The sequence below is a fragment of the Salvelinus sp. IW2-2015 genome, unplaced genomic scaffold (assembly GCF_002910315.2).
Source record: "Salvelinus sp. IW2-2015 unplaced genomic scaffold, ASM291031v2 Un_scaffold5745, whole genome shotgun sequence".
Taxonomy (NCBI): domain Eukaryota; kingdom Metazoa; phylum Chordata; class Actinopteri; order Salmoniformes; family Salmonidae; genus Salvelinus; species Salvelinus sp. IW2-2015.
Window position 1 is genome coordinate 1 of NW_019947010.1, and position 12,236 is coordinate 12,236.

Genomic DNA, 12,236 nt, shown 5'->3' on the forward strand with positions numbered 1-12,236 from the left:
ACTAATAATAGACTAGTCTCCAGGAACTGGCATATAGGACTAGATTCAGGGGACTTTCGGCACATAATTATATAGGCTACAGTTTCCGAAGGGAGACCTTTGGCACTACTTATAGACTACATTTCCAAGGGAGAGACTTTGGCACTATATTGATTAGACTACCGTTTCCAAGGGAGACTTTGCACTAATATAAACTAACCGTTTCCAAGGGAGACTTTTGGAACACTAATCTCATAGACCTACAGATTTGCTATCGGGGAGACTTTGACACTAATATAGACTACCGTTTCCAAGCCGGGGGGACCTTCGGACTAATTATAGACTCAGTTTCCATGGGGAGGACTTTGGCACTAATTATTAGGCCACAGCATGGGAGGCATATATACTCAGTGTAGGGGGACTTTGCACTAATTATAGAGCACAGTTTCCATGGGGAGCTTGCATAAATTATAGGCACAGTTTCCATGGGCGAGACTTTGAGCACCTAATTATTAGGCTATACAGTTCCCATGGCGAGACTGTTGGCACTAATTATAGACTACAGTTTCACAAGGGGAGGACTTTTGCACTATTAATATAGACTACAAGGTTTCCAGGAGACTTGGCACTATTATAGACTTAATTTCCGAATGGGAGACTTTGGGCATCTAATTATAGACTTACAGTCTCTCCATGGGGAGACTTTAGGACTAATTATAGACTACATTTCCATGGGGAGACTTTCGCACTAATTATAGTACTTACAGTTTCCTCTAGGGGAGACTTTGCCATTAGATCAGTCATGGAGATTCATAATTATAGACTACAGTTTTCCAAGGAGAATTTGCCACTAATTATAGTATACAGTTTCCATGCGGAGACTTGCACTAATTATAACTACAGTTTCCAAGGGAGGACTTTGTCACTAATATAGGACTACCGTTTCAAGGGGAAGACCTCTCTGGCACTAAATTATAGACACCTTCCATGGGAGATTTTCGGCACTAAATTATAGACTACAGTTGCCATGGGTTTGACTTTTTGGCACTAATTATAGGCACAGTTTCCATGGAACTTTGCACTAATTATAGCACAGTTTCATGCGGAGACTTTGCGCACTATATTTAGATACAGTTTCCACGGGGGACTTTTGCACTAATTATAGACTAACAGTTTCCAAGAGGAGACTTTGGCACTAATTATAGAGACTACAGTGTCCAAGGGGAACTTGGGCTACAATTATAGACTTACAGTTTCCAAGGGGGAGACTTTGGCATTAATTATAGACTACAGTTTCCAAGGGGAACTTTGCACTATATAGACTACAGTTTCCATGGGGAGAACTTTGGCACTAATTATAGACTACAGTTCCATGGGAGACTTTGGCACTATTATAAGGACTACCAGTTTCCATGGGGAGACTTTGCACTAATTATAGACTACAGTTTCCATGGGGAGACTTTGGCACTAATTATAGACTACCGTTTTCACAAGGGGAGACTTTGGCACTAATTATAGACTACAGTTTCCATGGGGAGACTTTGGCACTAATTATAGACTACCGTTTCCAAGGGGAGACTTTGGCATAATTATAGACTACCGTTTTTCATGGGGAGACTTTGGCACTAATTATAGACTTACCGTTTCCAAGGGAGACTTTGGCACTAATTATAGACTACAGTTTCCATGGAGACTTTTGCACTAATATAGACACCGTTTCCAAGGGGAGACTTTGGCACTAATTATAGACTACAGTTTTCCATGGGGAAGACTTTGCACAATTATAGCACAGTTTCCATGGGGATACTTTGGCACTAATTATAGGACTACATGTTTCCAAGGGGAGACTTTGGCACTAATTATAGACTACAGTTCCAAGGGGAGACTTTGGCACTAATTATAGACTACAGTTCCAATGGGGAGACTTTGGCACTAATTATAGACTACAGTTTCCAAGGGAGACTTTGGCACTAAATTATAGACTACAGTTTCCATGGGGGAGACTTTGGCACTAATTATAGATAAAGTTTCCAGGGGAGGATCTTGGCACTAATTATAGACTACAGTTTCCAAGGGAGACTTTGGCACTAATTATAGACTACAGTTTCCAAGGGGAGACTTTGGCACTAATATAAGACTACATTTTCCAAGCGGGGCACTTGGCACTAATTATAGACTACAGTTTCCATGGGGAGACTTTACACTAATTTAGACTACAGTTTCCAAGGGAGATTTGGCACTAATTATAGACGACAGTTTCCAAGGGGGACTTTTGGCACTAATTATAGACTACCAGTTTCCAAGGGGAGACTTTGGCACTAATTATAGACTACAGTTTCCATGGGGAGACTTTGGCACTAATTATAGGCTACAGTTTCCATGGGGAAACTTTGGCACTAATTATAGACTACAGTTTCCAAGGGGAGACTTTGGCACTAATTATAGGCTACAGTTTCCAAGGCCCATTGTGAGATTATAAATAATGTTCCAGTTAAAATGTTTGGGGCTACGTAAGTTATAGCAGAGATAACATGAGGCAGCACGAGGCCTTCATCACTGATATTTATGTGAGTAGGTGGATTTGAGTCTCCTACTTGTCAGAACACTGCCTAGTGACCACAGTCAATCTTCAGGACTACCCTTCCCTGGGGAGGCAAGGTAGCCTAGTGGTTAGAGCGTTGGACTAGTAATCGAAAGGTTGCAAGTTCAAATCCCAGAGCTGACAAGGTACAAATCTGTCGTTCTGCCCCTGAACAAGGCAGTTAACCCCACTGTTCCTAGGCTGTCATTGAAAATAATAATTTGTTCTTAACTGACTTTCCTTATTTAATAATAAAAACTGTTGTGCTGAACCTCCCTTGCTACGTTCAGCACATGGGGGCCCGATTCAGACTTGAGATAAATAGACTTAAAAGTCAACATTCCAAGTCCATGTTAAATCACCTTATCTGAATAGGGAGAATCTTTTTTTTGTGTCAAATTTCACCATCATTTTTTTCTTTGCTTTGTTTAGACAGATTTCAAACCAGAAGAGACAGAGAAGGAGTGAAAGTTGAACAGGTGGAAGTGGGAAGTGAACCCCGACTAACTGAGGTAGTTGAGAGTTCCCACCAGCTACGTACCTTGTGTAGGTTTGTCAGAATTGTTGTTGTTGTTGATTAAAGGCTAAATGTGAACTTCAAACATTGTGCTGCTGTGCTGTTCAGAATTGGTGACAAGTGTGCCCTCAAGCGAACTCTATGGTCAAGTTTTTTTAAAAACAGGCAAGATCGCCTCCCCCCTGTATTCGGGTCCTTCATGAACTCAGACGGGTGAGAGCAACACACCAAACGCTCAGATGAAACTCTCCGTAACAACCCAGGAAAGTGGTGCGGCAAAGAAAACGTGAGTACACAAATGGAAACAAAACAAGGAATTCACTCAATAAAAAATCAATACACATCAATTACACTATATATACATCTATATACACATCAATACACATAAATTAAACTATATATACATCTATATACACATCAATACACATAAATTACACTATATACATCTATATACATATCAATTACACATCAATTAAACTATATATACATCTATATACACATCAATACACGTCAATTACACTATATACACATCAATATCAAGTATGGCCCGGTTGCTATATAACATTTATTTTCACAATCTGCAATGATTGAATTTACAACTTTAATTACCTGAAAAGTAATTCTATATCTCTATTATTGGCCACTCAGCCAGTAATCGAAAATACGCAAATAGGGAACCTGTTTTAGCCACAGATAACATTTTATTCCTCAAAATAGCTAAAAGCCTTTGGCACCTCCTAATAACCATTAAGAGCCGGATCATTGGGCCAGATCATTGTAACTTAACGTTTTGTATTCCAATCATATTTTTGCATTTACAAAGGCTTGCAATATGGTTTACAAATTTGGTAAGTGGACTGTCGGCCCACCGGGCGCTCATTCCTCTACCCTCTCAACGAAAACCAACAAACGGCGAATGGTACTGGAACGGAAAGCGCTGAGACAAACTGGTTTGAGAGCACGTTCACAATATCATACGTAAGATAGAACCAGTAACCCAATTTGGCTGGATTTATTTTTTACATCCATTTCATAGGAGTGCTCAACAGAAAAGTATTTCACACCTATCAATGAGAGATCTTACATTTATTCTAAATTGTTTATTGATGTAATCCATACTTGAAGGGCCTGAACTTAAAATTGAAGAATAGAACTTTGTTTCACTGATAATATCTTCCACACAATAGCCCATAAATTCAAAGATATATTATTTGGTTCAGAAAATGTATAATTAAATAAGAAATAATCAACACATGAAATTGGATGATCATCAAGTCCATTAAAAGTATTCATCCCTTCAATAAAATGACAAGGCAATAAGTTTCAGATTAAAACATTTTCTTAACAAGGTCACATAATAAAGATGTGCATGGATAAAGATACAGCTAAGTTTAACACAATGATAAAATTTTAATTGCCTAACCAAAAAAAAAGAACAGAGCGTCATCCCTAATAATCACCTCATAACTCATAGAAACAATATTACTGTAGCGTCCATCACAGTCACGAAAATGCTATGTGATTTCAAACACAGATCCCACCAACACCTAGAACTAGAGGGAAGGTTTATCCAATGCTTCGCAAAGAGAAGAGCACCACCCAATGGTAAGAGAAAGAATAAAAAATATAAAGGAGGCGAAATAACCACATATAATTAATTATAACAGTGAAGTGCCGGAATTTGTAACACTGTAAGAGAGTTACTTAGGCTTGGAGGTCATTAAAAATACAGTTTTTCAAACCACTCCACCACCAGCTTTCTTTTTAACAAAACTGAGGAGCTTTTTGGACAAGTCGGTGACATCTACTTTGTGCATGGAACAATAATTTTTTAATCGACAACAATTTGAGTTTACAACAACACACCAGATACTTTAACTTATAATTCAATTGTATCCACAATTACCAGTGGGTCAAAGTTTACATACACTCATTTGACGGGTGATGCCCCCTTAAACAGCTTGGAAATCCAGAAATTATGTCTATGGCTAATTAGAACTCTGATTAGGTCAAATTGACAATCCATTATGAGTCAAATTGGAGGTGTACCTGAGGATGTATTTCAAGGCATTCCAATACTAGTGCTATTGCTTGATCATCATGGAAAATCAATGAATAAATCACCCAAGACCTCAGAAAAAATTGTAGGCCCTTCACTAAGTCTGGTTCATTACCTTGGGAGCAATTTCCAAACGCACCTGAAGCGTACCTATCACGTTCATTGGCTACTTCCAACAATGTACGCAATATAGAACACGATGGACCACGCACATCCGTCTATAACTGCTCAGAAGGAATGGCTTCTGTCTCCTAGAAGATGAACATTAACTTTGATGCGAAAAGTGCAAATAAAATCAGAAGAACAGAATAAGGACATTTGGCTGAAGAAAGATCTTGCAGGAAACAGTACAAAAGTTATCTATTATCCACAGTAAAACGATCTTAATCGACATAACCGAGAGGCGCTCATCAGAAAAGGCCACTGCCCAAATCCGTCATAAAAAAAGCACCACCCAACCCGATCCAAACAAAAAGTCGTTTTGCCATAGCCACCACTAATTCTACTTGCAGCACACTATGAAGGGGACAAAGATGTACTTTCTTTGAGAAATGTCCCTCTGGTCTGATGAAACAAAAATAAAACTGTTTTAGCCATAATGACCAATGTTTGGAGGAAAAGGGGAGGCTTTGTAATGGCGATCTACTGGTTGGCCAGAGAAGTCAGGGCGCAGGTAGGGGAACGATTTAGCAGAGTTGGTGTTTTTAATAACCATAAACCCAGCTGACCGTACGAGAATGATAATTTAAAAAATGGGTCAATCAAAACGGTAAATACAACAAATATCGTGCACAAGCACTACACAAACAATTTAACGGACAAGGACAGGGGAACAAGGGAAAATACAGAAACAAAAAAAACCAATGGAATGAATGGACGGATGATGGCTAGAACCGGGTCGGTGACCGTCGACCGCCGAACAAGGAAGGGGCCAACTTCGGCGGAAGTCGTACAGAGTCTGCCTAAGCCGAAGTAACACCAATCCAACCTTGAAGGCACGGGGTGCAGCACATGTTATGGGGTGCTTTGCTGCAGGAGAGACGTGCACTATTCACAAAAATAGATGGCATCATGAGGGAGAAATTCAGTGGATATATTGAAAGCAACATCTCAAAGACATCTAGTTCCATGAAAGTTAAAGCTGGTGCAAAGGTCTTACAAATGGACAATGACCCAAGCTACTTCCATAAGTTTGCAAAATGGCTTAAGGATAAACAAAGTCAAGGTTTGGAGTGCCTCCCAAAGCCCTGACCTCTAACCCAAACAGAACCGAATAAGCGTGTCCTGATCAAGTAGGCTCTACAAACCTGACTCAGTTAAAAACCAGCTCTGTCAGGAAGGAAGATGGGGCCAAAATTCCAGGGCCACTTATGGTTGGGAACTTGTGGAAGGCGTACCCAATAACGTTTGACTCAAGTTAACAGATTTAGAAGCGCAACTGACCATACTATGAGTGTATGTCTTTCATGACCAGGAATGTTATAAAATAAATAACTGAAAAAGATTTTCAATCAGTCACTCTAAACTATATCTCATTCAACATTCTTAAAAAAAAAGTTGTAACCTAAACAGGACTAGACAGGGAATATTAACTAGGATAAGTCAGAATTGTGAAAGAACTGAGTTTAAATGTATTCTGGGCCTAAGGTGAGTAACTTTCCGCGTTCACTGTTATGTTATATATAATAAATAATAAAATATATTGGTAATATATCTTTGCGCGGTCAGTTATTAATTACACTTTGGGTTTGGTGGTTAACAATACACCAAAGTCACTAATCAAGGATAGCAGGCGTCCTTCCTAACATCATTGCAAGAGAGGAAAGAAACTGCTCAGGGATTTTCACTATGACAAAATCCTATGTTCACGGATCCCCCCCGGTAACGTGATCTCAGATCGTTACACCCAGTTTCGGAGTCTAACGTCACTGTTTAGGCCAACTCGAAGGGATTCATTATCATCAACTGGCGCTGTCTTGTCTGATTCCATACACAACTGGTTCCATTTCCCTCTGATTGAGTATGTATAATAACTGTGGTCTCTGTTCCCTCTGTCTTTGTCGGTTATGTGTTTCCCATGTCGTTTGGTGGTGTTGATACCTATGTCGTGTGCAGCTGTTATGCTGCGTGCTATTATATTGTGTTTACGTGGCAATCGTCCCGTGTCATTCAACGAGGTTTATCCCTCACTCTTTTTGTTTGGTACAGCAAGTTGTTTTCTTTGTAATATCGTGTCTGGTTTTGGTGTTTATTGAATAATTATGACTTAGGGGTCGATTGCAGGCCAGCGCTCATTATGACTGTCGCGATTCAAATCAGCACCATGGCCCACCGCTCGGATCGTATAGTTAATACTACATAACTTGCATATTAGATTTTACAATTCTTCATTATATTATTTACCCTTGCGGGGTAGAGTCCCTGAGAACACCTGGTTCAGAAGAAAACTGTGTTAAATGCCAGGGTGAGATTGATGGAAATACTTCAAAGTAAAATTTCAGTGACCAAACACACTGCACAATGTAATAAAACATGTTACACACTGAATTATCGTAATACCATACTATAACTGCTAAAAGATTCCAAGAAAAAGTACAATTCAAAGTATTTAGAAATCAGTTATTCCTTTACCTGGACTCCAGTTTGTGTTCACAAAATCTGTGGATAAATTAGTTTTAAACCGAATATTAATCATTAGTTATAGACAGGTTTTTTTCATCACTGAACACAAACGTTTTTAGAAATTAGTCAATGTATTATTGAATGTACTAGAAGCCCAGCAATATACTGAAGCTATAGTTTAGCAACCCTGTACATAAGGATATCTTCCATAATCGACTTCTAAGATAATGGCTTGGTAAACGTGGCAGTGATACTTCGATCGTTATGCGCTCCGGTTCAGCTTACTTTTTCTTGATTCGAGCTTGTTTCATTTACTTGTCGATTCTGGCAGTGTCTGAGTGATCTATATGAGTCATTTATCGTTGGAGTCTGGTATAGACCGTCAGTTGGTATGATAGTATAGAAACGCGGAAGATGGGTCGTTGGTATTGAGTGACTCGGTGCTGCTTTCGTACTACTGCCCGGTCCCACTCCGCTAGAAAACCGCTCATGGTGTAGTTGTGTGGCCAAATGGTAAACTACCACTGGAGTTGCGGCTGTAGGTGGTTGCGACCTGTGCTGTGGTGCGTCAGGTTCTTGATGTGCGGACTGATACCCAGTTAAACTTCAAGGAATATTCAGGGCGCTGACTGGCCTTATTTGGGAATGTAACGCGTCGTTCGCGAGTATGGTCGTGTATCAGCCTACGCCTTTGCAAGGACGTTGCGGTTGCTTGTAGCGCCTACAAAATAATTAATCAGAATTTCTCGTCAGTGTTTTCATTCTAGTGGAGAAGAAAGAATTGCAAGATCGAGTAGGGGGGCTACGCTTATTGGGCGTGTTGGTTGTGATCTAGGCGAAGTATCTGTTATAGGCCCGGTGGTGGTGCTGGTTATAACACTTGGGAGAAAGAAATAGGGTGCGGGGGGTGGGAGTGGGTTCCGGTCGAGGCGCGGAGAGGACAGGAGTGGTGTGGATGGGGCGGAGGGTGAGAGTAGAAATCCGCCGCGCACGGAGACGAAGGTAGACGATAATTTGGGCTTATCGTCAACCGAGGAAGATTTGAACAGGCATGATCTTAAGGACTAGTGTCCTCACTGCCCCAAAAGTATCCTGGTATAAATGGAGGTGGAAACTGAGCCTGCAGCGCACTTCCTACCCTCCTGCCCAATGTATGACCATATTAGAGAGACATATTTCCCTCAGATTACACAGATCCACAAAGAATTTGAAAACAAATCCAATTTTGTAACTCCCATATCTAACTGGGTGAAATTCCACAGTGTGCCATCACAGCAGCAAGATTTGTGACCTGTTGCCACAAGAAAAGGGCAACCAGTGAAGAACAAACACCATTGTAAATACAACCCATATTTATGCTTATTTATTTTTAACTGTGTGCTTTAAACCATTTTGTACATTGTTACCAACACTGTATATATATAATATGACTTTGTAATGTCTTTCTTGTTTTGAAAACTTCTGTATGTGTAATGTTTACTGTTAATTTGTATTGTTTATTTCACTTTTGTGTATTAATACCTCACGCTTGCTTTGGCAATGTTAACACATGTTTCCCCATGCCAATAAAGCCCCTTGAATTGAATTGAAATTGATTGAGAGTGAGCGAGAGAGGAGAGGAGGTTTGAGAGGAGGGGAGAGAGACAGAGAGAGACAGAGAGAGAGGAGAGGAGGTTTGAGAGAGAAAACATCTATGGAAATATTGCATTATATTTCATATTCATTAAAAAACACACAGGCAAGGATTGCCTAATGTTGGCAGTTATCACTTATAGAGAAGTGGGTCAATACGATAACCAGTCCATCCCATTATGCTATGTCCTGATCTGAATCTTTATATTCTGATTATGGTACAGGACATGGAAGGTTGTTCAGATGGATGGAGTCACAGTACAGTTGAAATTTATTGACATTTAACAGTTCAGTTGGCATTGGTTTCTGGGATTTCTGTCATGATTGGTGCGGTTGGATTGGCCAGCTGCTGGGTAACATAGTTGTATGTTTTTCTGCGGAGAGAGAGAAATAACAATAATAATAGTGTCACGTGAATGCATAATTAAGTTACAAATACTATAGTAACGTGTACAATAACGAAGTAACGTGAATGCATAATTAAGTTATCAAAATACTATAGTAACGATAGTACAATAACGATAGTACGTGAATGCATAATTAAGTTATCAAATACTATAGTAACGATAGTATGTGAATGCATAATTAAGTTATCAAATACTATAGTAACGATAGTATGTGAATGCATAATTAAGTTATATCAATACTATAGTAACGATAGTATGTGAATGCATAATTAAGTTATCAAATACTATAGTAAAGATAGTATGTGAATGCATAATTAAGTTTATCAAAATACTATAGTAACGATAGTATGTGAATGCATAATTAAGTTTATCAAATACTATAGTAACGATAGTACAATAACGATAGTAACAATAACGATTAGTACATGAATGCATAATTAAGTTATCAAATACTATAGTAACGATAGTACAATAACGATAGTACGTGAATGAATAATTAAGTTATCAAATACTATAGTAACGATAGTACAATAACGATAGTACGTGAATGCATAATTAAGTGATCAAATACTTTGTCACGTTCGTCACGAAGGAGACCAAGGTGCAGCGTGATTAATATACATCTTCCTTTTAATACAGAAGAAACTGAACCAACTATTACAAACAACAAAACGAACGTGAACGCTAATAGACACGGGTCTATTACATGCAACATCAGATAGACATAACCCACAAAATCCAAAATGGAAAAATGGCAACCTAAATAGGATCCCCAATCAGAGACAACGATAAACAGCTGTCTCTGATTGGGAACAACTCAGGCCACCATAGACCTACATTTACCTAGACAATACAAAACCCATAGATATACAAAAACCCATAGACAAAGACAAAACACCCATAAAACCCTCGTCACAACCCTGACCTAACCAAAACAATAAAAAACAAAGAAACCAAGGTCAGGGCGTGACAATACTATAGTAACGATAGTACAATAACGATAGTACGTGAATGCAAAATTAAGTTATATCAAATACTATAATATGAATAAATTGCAATTATAAACATACAATTATTAAACATATTAATAATAGCGATTGCAAATACAAAATGTGATGAACCTATGCAAAGACAGCAACAAGATATCAAGTTGAATGTTAAACGTGGGATACAGTAACATGCGGTGTTGTAGTCTAGATCAGGTTCAAATGGAAGTGGCTGTATAGTGTAGCTGTAACGGCTGTTAGAAGGAGAGGACCAAGGTGCAGAGTGTGTACGTGGTCCATATTTATTAAATGAACACTGAAATAACAAAGAATAACGACCGAAACAGTTCTGGCTGGTGCAGACACACAAAACAGAAAACAACTACCCACAAAACACAGGTGGGAATGAGGCTAGTTAAGTCTGGTTCTCAATCAGAGACAACGATAGACAGCTGCCTCTGATTGAGAACCACACGCGGCCAAACAATAGAAATAATAAAACATAGACACGAAACATAGAATGCCCACCCAACTCAGGCCCTGACCAAAAAAAATAGAGACATAACAAAGGAACTGAGGTCAAGGCGTGACAGTAGCATAGAGACACCACAGTATGAGTCATGTATAACATCTGGGGAAAGAATCGAACGATAGATAAAGCTCCCTAAACCTAGTAGGCTTTCCAGTAGTATTAACGAAAAATCTGCCATCAATTTCCATTAAAAACAACTTTAGGTGCTAACTGTGACGTGTCATTTACCAACATGTAGTAACCAATTTAACCAATAACCAATATATATTCCACTTTAGATTATTGAAAGTAGCCACCAACTCTGCGTCTCACAAAGATACCTGAGGTTGGAACCAAAACAAATCTCACATTTGGACTCATCAGACCAAAGGACAGATTTCCACCGGTCTAATGTCCATCGCTCGTGTTTCTCGGCCCAAGCAAGTCTCTTCTTCTTATCAGTGTCCTTTAGTAGAGGTTTCTTTGCCGCAATTCGACCATTGGTTACTACATGATGCCAAGAGTGTGCAAAGCTGTCACAAGGCAAAAGGTGGCTACTTTGAAGAATCGCAAATATAAATTATATTTTGATTTGTTTAACACGGTTTTGGTTACTACATGATTCCATATGTGTTTATTTCATAGTTTTGATGTCTTCACTATTATTCTACAGTGTAGAAAATTGTAAAAATAAAGAAAAACCCAGAATGAGTAGGTGTGTCCAAACTTTTGACTGGTACTGTATGTATGTTGTAACTGATGTGTATATAGATGTATATATAGTTTAATTGATGTGTATTGATGTGTATATAGATGTATATATAGTTGCATTTATGTGTATATAGATATGTATAGTGTAATTGATGTGTGTATAGATGTATATAGTGTAATTTATGTGTATTGATGTGTATATAGAATGTATAATGGTTTTAATTGATGTCC

The 12,236-nt window shown here is 38.8% G+C and overlaps 1 long non-coding RNA gene across 1 annotated transcript; it reads left to right on the forward strand.

The window, feature by feature from the left end:
- The first annotated feature begins 2,278 nt into the window (after positions 1-2,278).
- LOC112078492 (uncharacterized) lies at positions 2,279-3,363 on the forward strand. The gene is made up of 2 exons (XR_002895696.2): positions 2,279-3,072; positions 3,243-3,363. It is a non-coding gene; the product is annotated as an uncharacterized lncRNA (long non-coding RNA).
- Positions 3,364-12,236: the final 8,873 nt, after the last annotated feature.